Source organism: Trachinotus anak, unplaced genomic scaffold, assembly GCF_046630095.1.
Source record: "Trachinotus anak isolate AG129_WGS33_773 ecotype Australia unplaced genomic scaffold, CSIRO_AGI_Tana_v1 ptg000019l, whole genome shotgun sequence".
Lineage (NCBI taxonomy): Eukaryota > Metazoa > Chordata > Actinopteri > Carangiformes > Carangidae > Trachinotus > Trachinotus anak.
The window spans coordinates 13,226,424-13,236,364 of record NW_027273870.1 but is presented as its reverse complement, the minus strand read 5'-3'; the positions used below and the strand labels follow the sequence as shown (position 1 = coordinate 13,236,364).

The 9,941-nt window shown below is 41.5% G+C and overlaps 1 long non-coding RNA gene across 1 annotated transcript; it reads right to left on the bottom strand.

Annotated features, from left to right (window-relative positions):
- Positions 1-2,184: 2,184 nt before the first annotated feature.
- On the bottom strand, positions 2,185-4,770 carry LOC139637147 (uncharacterized). The gene is made up of 2 exons (XR_011694546.1): positions 4,643-4,770; positions 2,185-4,479 (listed from the first exon to the last, which is right to left on the bottom strand). It is a non-coding gene; the product is annotated as an uncharacterized lncRNA (long non-coding RNA).
- Positions 4,771-9,941: the final 5,171 nt, after the last annotated feature.

The following is a 9,941-nucleotide window of genomic DNA, read 5'->3' as shown; positions in this document are numbered from 1 at the left end:
GTGACACTTGTAATTCATTATCCACCTTGCTTTCACTGCTGGTAGTCAAAGTCTGATAAGACCCAATCAGGGAGCGACCCAGTGTGTCTATATCATCATCTCCAAAGGTCTCTGGTCTCAACACAGACCTCTTTTCAAACTAAGATGAGGCCAGCAGCATTTCCAAAATGCTATGTTCATGGGGCTCAAAAACTCCAGAGTAGTATGGACAGGGTGGTGAAAATGGAGCAAAAGAGATGCGTTTTAAAATGAAATTGTAGTAGAATGGACGAAGCCCTAATCTCCTCAAACATCTGTACACAGCACACACTGGGCTTAAATACTGGGAATTTTGGAGATACAGATTTTCCTTGGAATACTCATCAAAATCTATTCCCCATTCCACGTAGGAAACATTCCTTTGAGAATCTCATTCTTGTTGACATGATTGAATCACATGATTTCAGTAATTTCTCAACTACTCATTCATGCTGCCAATCACGTGTTCCACAACATCTTAAACGTTATCTAGTGTATTCAGGTCTTGAGACTATGGAGGCCAATGAAATTCACTGACTGGTTTTATCAACATGACACTGTTGATGCAACCAGTTTGAGACGATTGGGACATGGAGCATTATCCTGCTGGAAGTAGCCATTAAAGATGGTAAACTATGCCCATAAAGGGATGAACATGGTCAACATCAATACTCAGATAGACTGTGGCATTCAGACCATGATTGATTGGTATTAATTCCCAACACCATTACACCACCACCACCAGTCACCACCATCAGACCAGGAGGTCTGATGAATCCGGAGGTCAAAGTCACTGAAGCTCCTGACCTGCATCTGCAGGATTTTATGCATTGCACTGCTGCTACATTATTGGTTGATTGGATGATTACATGGACAAGCAGGTCTACAGGTGTTCATAATGATGTGCTCAGACAGTATATGTTATTATTATGGTTGAATATAAAAAATGATTTTACTATTAATCACAATTTTTGTTTGTACAATACAGTATGAATTCATAAAACCCCAAGATCGGGTTTTGTATTAGTGCAGCTTTTCATTTGTACATGTGTGCTGTATGTTTTGTGTATGTATTGGTTACTTGTTTTAAGTGGTTTAGTTAGGGCTGCATGATGTGTAAAATGACTGTGGAAGTCTAGTCATTACAACTTGCACAAAAAGGTTATTTTAAGTTAAAAAGTTGCATAGATGATACCTGGCTACATGAGCAGCCTAGAGTCATGACGTAAACTGGCAGGACTGTGCAGAATGTAATTATATAATTATTAATCAAAGATTATGAGACTGTCATAACTCAAGGCAACTTATATAGCCAGCTATCAACTATGTTACTTTTTTACTTAAAATAACCCAGGGTAATTAGCTGACTGTTTCTATTTTTTAACTAATCTAGAGATCGCAAATGCGGAAGGGACAAAGACTCTGCACACTTATTTGAGCTCTGGGTGTGTTTATTTAAGAGATATTATCTCTGGCTACAAGATGCAAGTCATTTGCCTTTTTTCAGCCTGGATGCTACAGTGACTCACTCTTGCAAAGTAGTATTACATTTTTACATATTTAATGCTGATTTGTAATGTAATGTTTTCTTGTAGACTGGTAGCTGTTTATGCTAACATTGGCTATGTAGCGATAACAAACCTTACATATAGTACCTTTCAGAAGATGAATGAATGTCTGATGCTACCATACTGATATTTTCTCTTCACTCTCATGACATCCATGTAGGTGTGCTTAATAAACTTTAGTTCATTTTACTTCCACTGGATTATTTTTCCCTTTTACAAATGGAAATTTTTTATGGCCCGCCAGCATCATACATGGACATTATGTTGTGTGGCTGGCATCTGTGACTGTTATTATTTGAGTCTGCAGACACATTCTTGTGAACACAATAACTCCACACGACGCATACTCGAAACTCCATACTTAGGCCACAGGTAATCCATATGGAGTGCAGGATCTAATTAGTTTCAAGTCTGTCTTACTGCATAAATTTGGATATTAATGAGGTAAAGCTGATTTTTTTTTTTTTATTTTGTAAGCATTCTTGATGATAAGCTACTACTCTAGCAAGCATATGTGTTCTTTTGTCATGGATATGAGACAATCCAAGTGGTTCTTGTTACTTAAAGGGGTTATTTCTAAGTTTTCTCTGGTGCCAAATGTTGGGAGCAGGTGGCAGTGATTGTTACTTCACAAGAGCTTTGGCCATGATTGCGTTTATAAGACAAGAGGTTACAATATGCACCTGGCTAGAGTGAGTTGCCATTGGAAAGCTACAAGAAAGGCTAGTTGGTTAGCGTGCTAACTTCTATAGAAGAAAAGATGTGATAGAGACAAGAGTTAACATTGGTGTTGCTTTCCATTACTGGAGACAGCTCTTGGCGAGTAAAGGAAGGACATTTGATGGTAATTCTTCTAGACCGGTGAGTAAACAGTTGTTTATGCTAACGCTGGCTATGTAGCAATAGCAAAACTTACAAATGACTCCCTTAAAGGTATAATGTGATGAAAAATTATGGGGCCACCAAAAATACAGGGAGTCACATTTTGGGGAGCTCTACTTTCTAACTTTTATGCAAATTCAAAGGTTAAGTATTTGTCAAGTGGACATTGGTCTAATAGTGGCACTTTAGATGAAATGTCAGGGGTTCACAAAATCAAAAAGAATAATCCTCTGGAGATCTTGGAGATAAAGTTTAGATAATAGTTGTTGAGTTTACTCTTGCATCTGTCTTTGAGCTTTACCCTCTTATTTCTTCATTTTACTTTTAAAACTCCCTGTTCACCAAACCAAAGTCTGTCGTAGGGCAAAGAGTCATACTTAACCTAAGACACATTTAATGGTGAGTTTTACAGAAAAACAGCCTGTGAGCGATACAAAGAAAGCACAATGCTGAGAGGTATCTAGATGTCTAACACAAGCAAAAGATAAAGAACACACTTTACTGGCACTTTGAATTTTTGATTTGGTTTGTCAGAGAAAGGCCTCACTGGATGTGAGCTGTCAAAGTGTCTAATAGGCAAGAATAACACCAGGCTCCCTGCTGAATTCACTGCTGGGCACAGGCAGATTTAAATGTTCTCTTTTTATGTTCTCCCACACCCTATTTAGGCTTGTGCTTTTGAACTATTCCGAGATAAACCCTTTTACTATTCCATTTTTTTCTGAATTGTGTTGTTTGGAATAATATTATTTAATGAGATAAACAGCTAGATTTGGGTGTTAACACTGGTTTGGCCTTTCTCTTTATAACAAAAATGTGATGTTATCTTTGACACTCTTACACATTAAAATGTTTTCTGCATTCTTTATTCAGTCAGTGACACATAATGACAAAGCTGAAACCATCACCTCAGTCTCAGGTCACCTGCAGTCTGGCACAGGTTTTCTTCAAGGACCTCTCTGTTTTTGGCTGAATTCACCCTTTCCTCAGTTCTGCCCTGTCTTCCTGGTCCTGCTGCTGAGAAGCTCCCCCCATAGCATGATGCTGCCACAACCATGCTTCAAGGATGGCATTAGCCAGGTGATGAGCAGTGCCTAGTGGTCACCAGACATGGTGCTTGGATTTGTGCTGAGCGAGTTAAATTTTTGTCTCATTAGACCAGAGAATCCTTATCCACATGCTCTCAAAGTTCTTTAAATGCTGTTTGACAAACTCCAACTGGGCTGTCAAGTGGCTTCTATCTAGTCACTCTAACAGGAGGACCTGATAGTGCTGCTGAGAAGGTTGTACCTCCAGTAGGTTCTCCTATCTCTGCAGAGGACTTCTGAAACCTGTCAGAGTGACCGCTGGGTTTTTGGTGAGCACTTACTATACTATACTCTTGCCCTAATGTATGCCTCGCCACAATTTTATCATGGGTATCTATAGAGAGTTGCTACAATTCCATGGTGTGGTTTTTGCTCTGACATGCAGTATGAATTGTGTGACTTTATATACAGAGTATGTGTGCTGAATGGCCACACATTTCGAACATGGTCATCAAGGTGGATGGCTGACTACTACTGAGTCAACAGGGAATAATTGCTGTCCAGTAACTTGTTACTCTGTTACACCAACAAGGAATGGTGCATGAATTATGTGGTTGTGTCCAAACATTGTTCTCTGCTGGAATTTATAATTGTGAAGTGCTGGTCATACTATCTGCCAAGGGAGTTTGTAGTTGTTGTTTTGTAGCAGAATACTGACCCAGATCACTCTATGAGAACTGTGCAGGGCCATGAGCAATTAATGAAAAGCACAGCCTAATAGATTTTTCATCACTGCTGGTGACATTCAGTCTCAGAGATGTTAAGGCTGTTTCAGGGAAATTCGAGTTGTTGCTGCTAATGTAAGACTCTTATACCGTGTGATGTTATTATCTGTTCATTTTTAGTTTACACGTTTTAGTTTTAGTCTACATTTATTTTGGTTTCTGCATGTACAGTATTTATTGTTGTTCACCCAACCTGCACTGGGGTCTGAGAGAAACAACATTTTGTGTCCGTGCAGTTAGACAGTTGTTGGGGCACAGGTAGGAGCAATTTGGTTATTGACTTATAATATTAATGATTATCAGGGATAATCACCAATACATATATAGATGTTTACTACAAGTAGTAACCTCGGGGCACCACCCTGTCACCAGGGACCAATGACCAAATTGATGGCTTAAAATACAGTCTCTTGGTTGAGGGGTAAATTTGAGCACTGACTGTTGTGAATCCAGCTGTTATCACAAATATAGTCACAATAATCACAGACAACGACGAGTTAAATTATAACAGGATTTATTCATAAGAGTAATAATTATTCAGCATAACATTACTTAATATTAAACCGATTATAATTCAACTATAACTAAAACAAACATTGGTTACTAACTAGATGATCAAAGGCAAAACACATATGTACAACCGTGTGTGTGTGTGTGTGTGTGAGTGAGTGAGAGAGAGAGAGAGAGAGAGAGAGATGATGGTGACGAGGTCACGTGAGTGACGTGTCAGTAGGAACCAAGATGGCGACAGAGTGAGGTACTCGCTAGAGCCAAGATGGTGGCTGGCCGCAGAGTGTGAAGGGCATGAACAACGAGAACAAAGGGAGGGGCCTTGAGCTTTACGTGTATGACGCGAGCACACTCTCGGGCCTGAATGAGAGAGAGATGTAGATGAGGTGCGTGATTGGGAGAAGAGAGGGAGAATAGAGGTGGAGAGAGGAAAGAGTCCACAAGAGGTTGTCACCACAGTTAATAATCACCACAATATCACTACACAATAACGGAGCCAGAGAACCGGAGCTCGTGTGGTCGGATATTGGTCCTTTAACTAGTGATATTTGGCTTATTAAGCTGATCACAGTGAATGATCTAAAACAACAGGATATGCAGCACTTATAAGTCAGATAGCAAAATACAACACGCTACACTAATTGTGTCTCTGCCCAGACATCAGCCTCTTACTATGAGTTGCTCCGGTCCTTCGGAGTTAGAAAAGAAAATCCACTCTGGGTCTCCACAGCTTGGTCCTTGGCTGGGAGCTCAGCGGGTCGTGTCTCGCTCTTCTGGCAATGACTGTGATGAGTTCCTCGGCGGCAGCGGGAAGATCACAGATGAGAGACAGTGAACTTTGTCTTTAACAAAGTCCGGCGCTCGTCCTCATAGGACGTGAAATCAGCTGATTGCACAGCGATCTATGTCGGATCCGAAAAGAAAAGAAACAAAACAGTCTGTGCGCTCAGCCCGCGAGCTGAAGACTGTGACCTGGGCTTGAAGAAGTTCTGGAAAAAGGTCAATTGTTGCAGATTGCTCCCTTTCAGCAGCCGAGTCGCGGAGAGAGCTGGAGTAGCTCTCTACTGTAACTGGTGCATGGGAATTAAGCGCAGGAGGAGGGTCACAGCGCCGCTTTTATTACCTGAGTGACATCACTGGGGATCCTTGCTGGGAATGCCTGGCCTCGGCCAATGCCTTTGCTGAGTTTTCTTTCAAACTCCAATTTACACATAGGTGTGAATTGTGGGGGTGGTTTTGGCTCCATAGCCTGGAGGGAAATGTAGTCCCCTCCTTTGTTCTTACCACGAGGCATGGTTCGAGACTCAGGCTTCTGGAGGGCATGTAGGCCTCTCCATTGTTCTTCTCAGAACTCATGGCTTGAGATCCCAACACAGTACAGTTTATACTGACAGTATTCGCAGACAGTTCCACATTTGTTGTTCCTCAGCCCCTGAGCTTCAGCACATTTTAAGTAGCCAAGTGTCCATATTGAACTCTTGCAATCTGGGAACTGTGTGTCAAAAGGGCTTTATCTGACACACATCAAATTAAAGCTAAAACTTGGCACTGCAATGTAGGATCAGAATCAGAATCAGAATCAGAATCAGAATCAGTTTTATTGCCAAGTATGTTTTCACATACAAGGAATTTTTTCTGGTGATTGGTGCAATTGATCAGCAACAGTGGGGCTCTCTAGCCTTGTTGATGAGGCTAATAGCACAATTAGGCTAATGAGTCACACAGGGTGATGGGGGTGGGTGGGGCTGGGCTCTTCCTGAAGTCCACTATCATTTCCACTGTCTTCAGAGCGTTTAGCTCTAGGTTGTTCTGCCTGCACCAGGTCACCAGACGCTCAGTCTCCCACCTGTAGGCAGACTCATCGCCATCAGAGATGAGTCCAATGAGAGTGGTGTCGTCTGCAAACTTCAGGAGCTTGACAGACTGATGGCTGGAGGTGCAGGTGTTGGTGTACAGGGAGAAGAGCAGAGGAGAAAGAACGCAGCCTTGCGAGGATCCAGTGCTGATGGTCTGGGAGTCAGACACGTGCTTTCCTAGCTTCACGTGCTGCCTCCTGTCAGACAGGAAGTCGGTGATCCACCTGCAGGTGGAGTCAGGCACGCTCAGCTGGGAGAGCTTGTCCTGCAGCAGAGCCGGGATGATGGTGTTGAAGGCAGAGCTGAAGTCCACAAACAGGATCCTGGCATAGGTCCCTGAGGAGTCCAGGTGCTGGAGGATGAAGTGGAGAGCCATGTTGACGGCGTCGTCTACAGACCTGTTGGCTCTGTAGGCGAACTGCAGGGGGTCCAGGAGTGGTTCAGTGATGGATTTGAGATGGGACAGGACAAGGCGCTCAAATGATTTCATGACCACAGAGGTCAGGGCAATGGGTCTATAGTCATTTAGTCCTGTGGGCCTTGGTTTTTTGGGGACAGGGATGATGGTGCAGGATTTGAAGCAGGCTGGCACATGGCAGGTCTCCAGTGAGGTGTTGAAGATGTCTGTGAACACTGGAGACAGCTGATCAGCACAGTGCTTCAGGGATGATGGAGAGACAGAGTCAGGACCGGCTGCTTTGCGGGGGTTCTGCTTCTTAAAAAGCCTGTTGACATCTCTCTCCAGGATAGAGAGAGACGTTCCTTTGGTAGGGGAGGAGGGGGGTTCTGATGTGGCTCTGATGTGGAGGTTAGTGTCAGGCTTGTCCCACTGTCTTTCAAAGCGGCAGTAGAACTCATTCAGATCGTTGGCCAGACGGAAGTCATTAATGGAGTGGGGGGGTTTAGGTTTGTAGTTTGTGATCTTTCTGAGCCCTTTCCAGACAGAAGCAGAGTCATTGGCTGAGAACTGGAGCTGAAGTTTCTCAGAGTACAGTCGTTTAGCTTCTCTCACCGCCTTGCTAAACCTGTACTTGGACTCTTTAAACTTGTCCCTGTCCCCACTCCTGAAAGCTTCCTCCTTGCATGCATCCTTGGATGCATCATCAGTCTGAGAAACAAGGAATGTGCAACAGATACTTACAGTCTGAACTGTCTGTCATGAATGGCCACTAGAGTCTGGCTCCAACGGTGAGTTAATCCCCATAGACTCCCATGTTAAAATCCCCAATATTGCAGCAGAAATAAACATGTTTAAAGCCTGTTACAAAAAATAGTGTTGATAGCTAAGTCCTCCTTCATGACAACTATATGGAGGGTGACTGGCTGCTCTGTATTTTTATGTAATTTGTATGTGTAGTTAGGTCAGTCAACTCTGCAAAATACAGTGCATCCGGAAAGTATTCACAGCGCTTCACTTTATCCACATTTTGTCATGTTACAGCCTTATTACAAAATGGATTAAATTCATTTTTTTACCTCAAAATTCTATACACAATACCCCAAAATGGCAAAATGAAAAAAGTTTGCTTGAAATTTTTGCAAATATATTAAAAATAAAAAAACAAAAAAATCACATGTAACATAACAAAATGTGGAAAAAGTGAAGCGCTGTGAATAATTTCCGGATGCACTGTACTTATCCAGTCTCTTACCCTGGAAAACTTTACATTGTTTTGTTGGAGCCCCATGTGTTGAATGAATAAGAGAGTGTGGTTTAACTCAGGAGTCGCATAGGTCCTGTATCTACAGTTTTGTAGTTAAAGTATATTTGCTTTTTTCATTTTATGCTATCTTATACTTCTGCTCCACTACATTTCAGCTAAGATAATGTACTTTTTTTACTAAGACACATTTGCTTTAGTTACCTTAGTGAATAAACATTTATCTAACACATATGATCATCTTTCAAAAGATGTCGCATTGTTTTAGGTTTAACCTCAACTAATATATGTTATTAATGATGCAATAATATGTAATATTACACTCACACAGGTCTTTTTACATAAGGAATAGTTTTAGACTTTGTTGACAGTACCTCTGTGCCTTTACTTTGGTAATATTTTGAATTTCAGACTTGAACTTATAATGAGTATTTTTTACGATGTCATATTGGTAACCAATCTGAATACTTCTTCCACCACTGATCTCAACTGTGTTGTTAGGCTACATGTTGTTTGTGCTATCACTGTTTGTGCTGTCTCTACTATGGCAGGCATGACAATCTTAAGATCAAGTCTTATGCTAATCTGTAGTTCCCAAGGAGAGCCTAACAAACTTTTCCTTTTATGAAAAAGAGGGTCATTGAACACAATTCCAAAAAAACTAATTTCATTAAACCTTTAGTGTCACAAGGTCTCAGCCCTGTCACACTGAAGCTAATGCTCTCAGTGGAGAGCTTTTGTATCCCTGGGATCAAATGCATTCACAGTGAATGTTTATTATTTTTACGTCCACTACACCAAAATACAGCTGAATGCATGTCCCTCCCCTCTTCAGTGTTCAATTATTTTCTGTCAGCTTGCTTTGTTGTGTTGTTTATGTAGTTTATTTTATCACACACACACACACACACACACACACACACTCCTGCGCACAGTGCTCTCCGTACATTTTGCCTCTGTAGCAGCAAGGTACACCTGTTAAAGTCTTCCCTGGGGAGCAGGTTCTTGCTGTTAATAGTGCCCCAGTCCATCTGCTTTTCAGACTTAGGTAATAGAACCTCTTCAGGCTGCACAATACCAGCCACCCCTGTACAATCAAACACACACGCATACACACACACACACACACACACATCCTGTGAGTCCCAGACTAAAAACAGTCATTATGGTCTGAGACTGTAATTATAATGGCTCTACGACCACTACCTTTAAGGTACATTAGGCTTTAAATAGAGTAACCAGTGTGTTGCCACATGAAAAACATGATTGAACAGTGTTTACCCGCAGGTCTAAACACAAAGGTAGCTCCTCAGTATTGCAAGGTAAATATACAAAAATGCTTTTTTTTTTTTTTTACATTAGTTGTACTTTAAAGCTTCCATTTTTCCAAGTTCCATTTTTGTCAAAAAATAAATAAATAAATCAGTGTGATGCACAGTTGCACTGTGTGACATGTTATCTCATTACCAAGCGCAAATACTGTTGTGTATTTTAAGTCATTCCCACAGATAAGAGTCCTGCTGCTGTAACTAAGGCAGACCAAGATGTCAGGACAGCAACACAAAAAACAAAGTATTGAACAACAAGTGTGTCCCAGCCAGGTTCATCACTTTTTAGTGTCCCTTAGAAACAC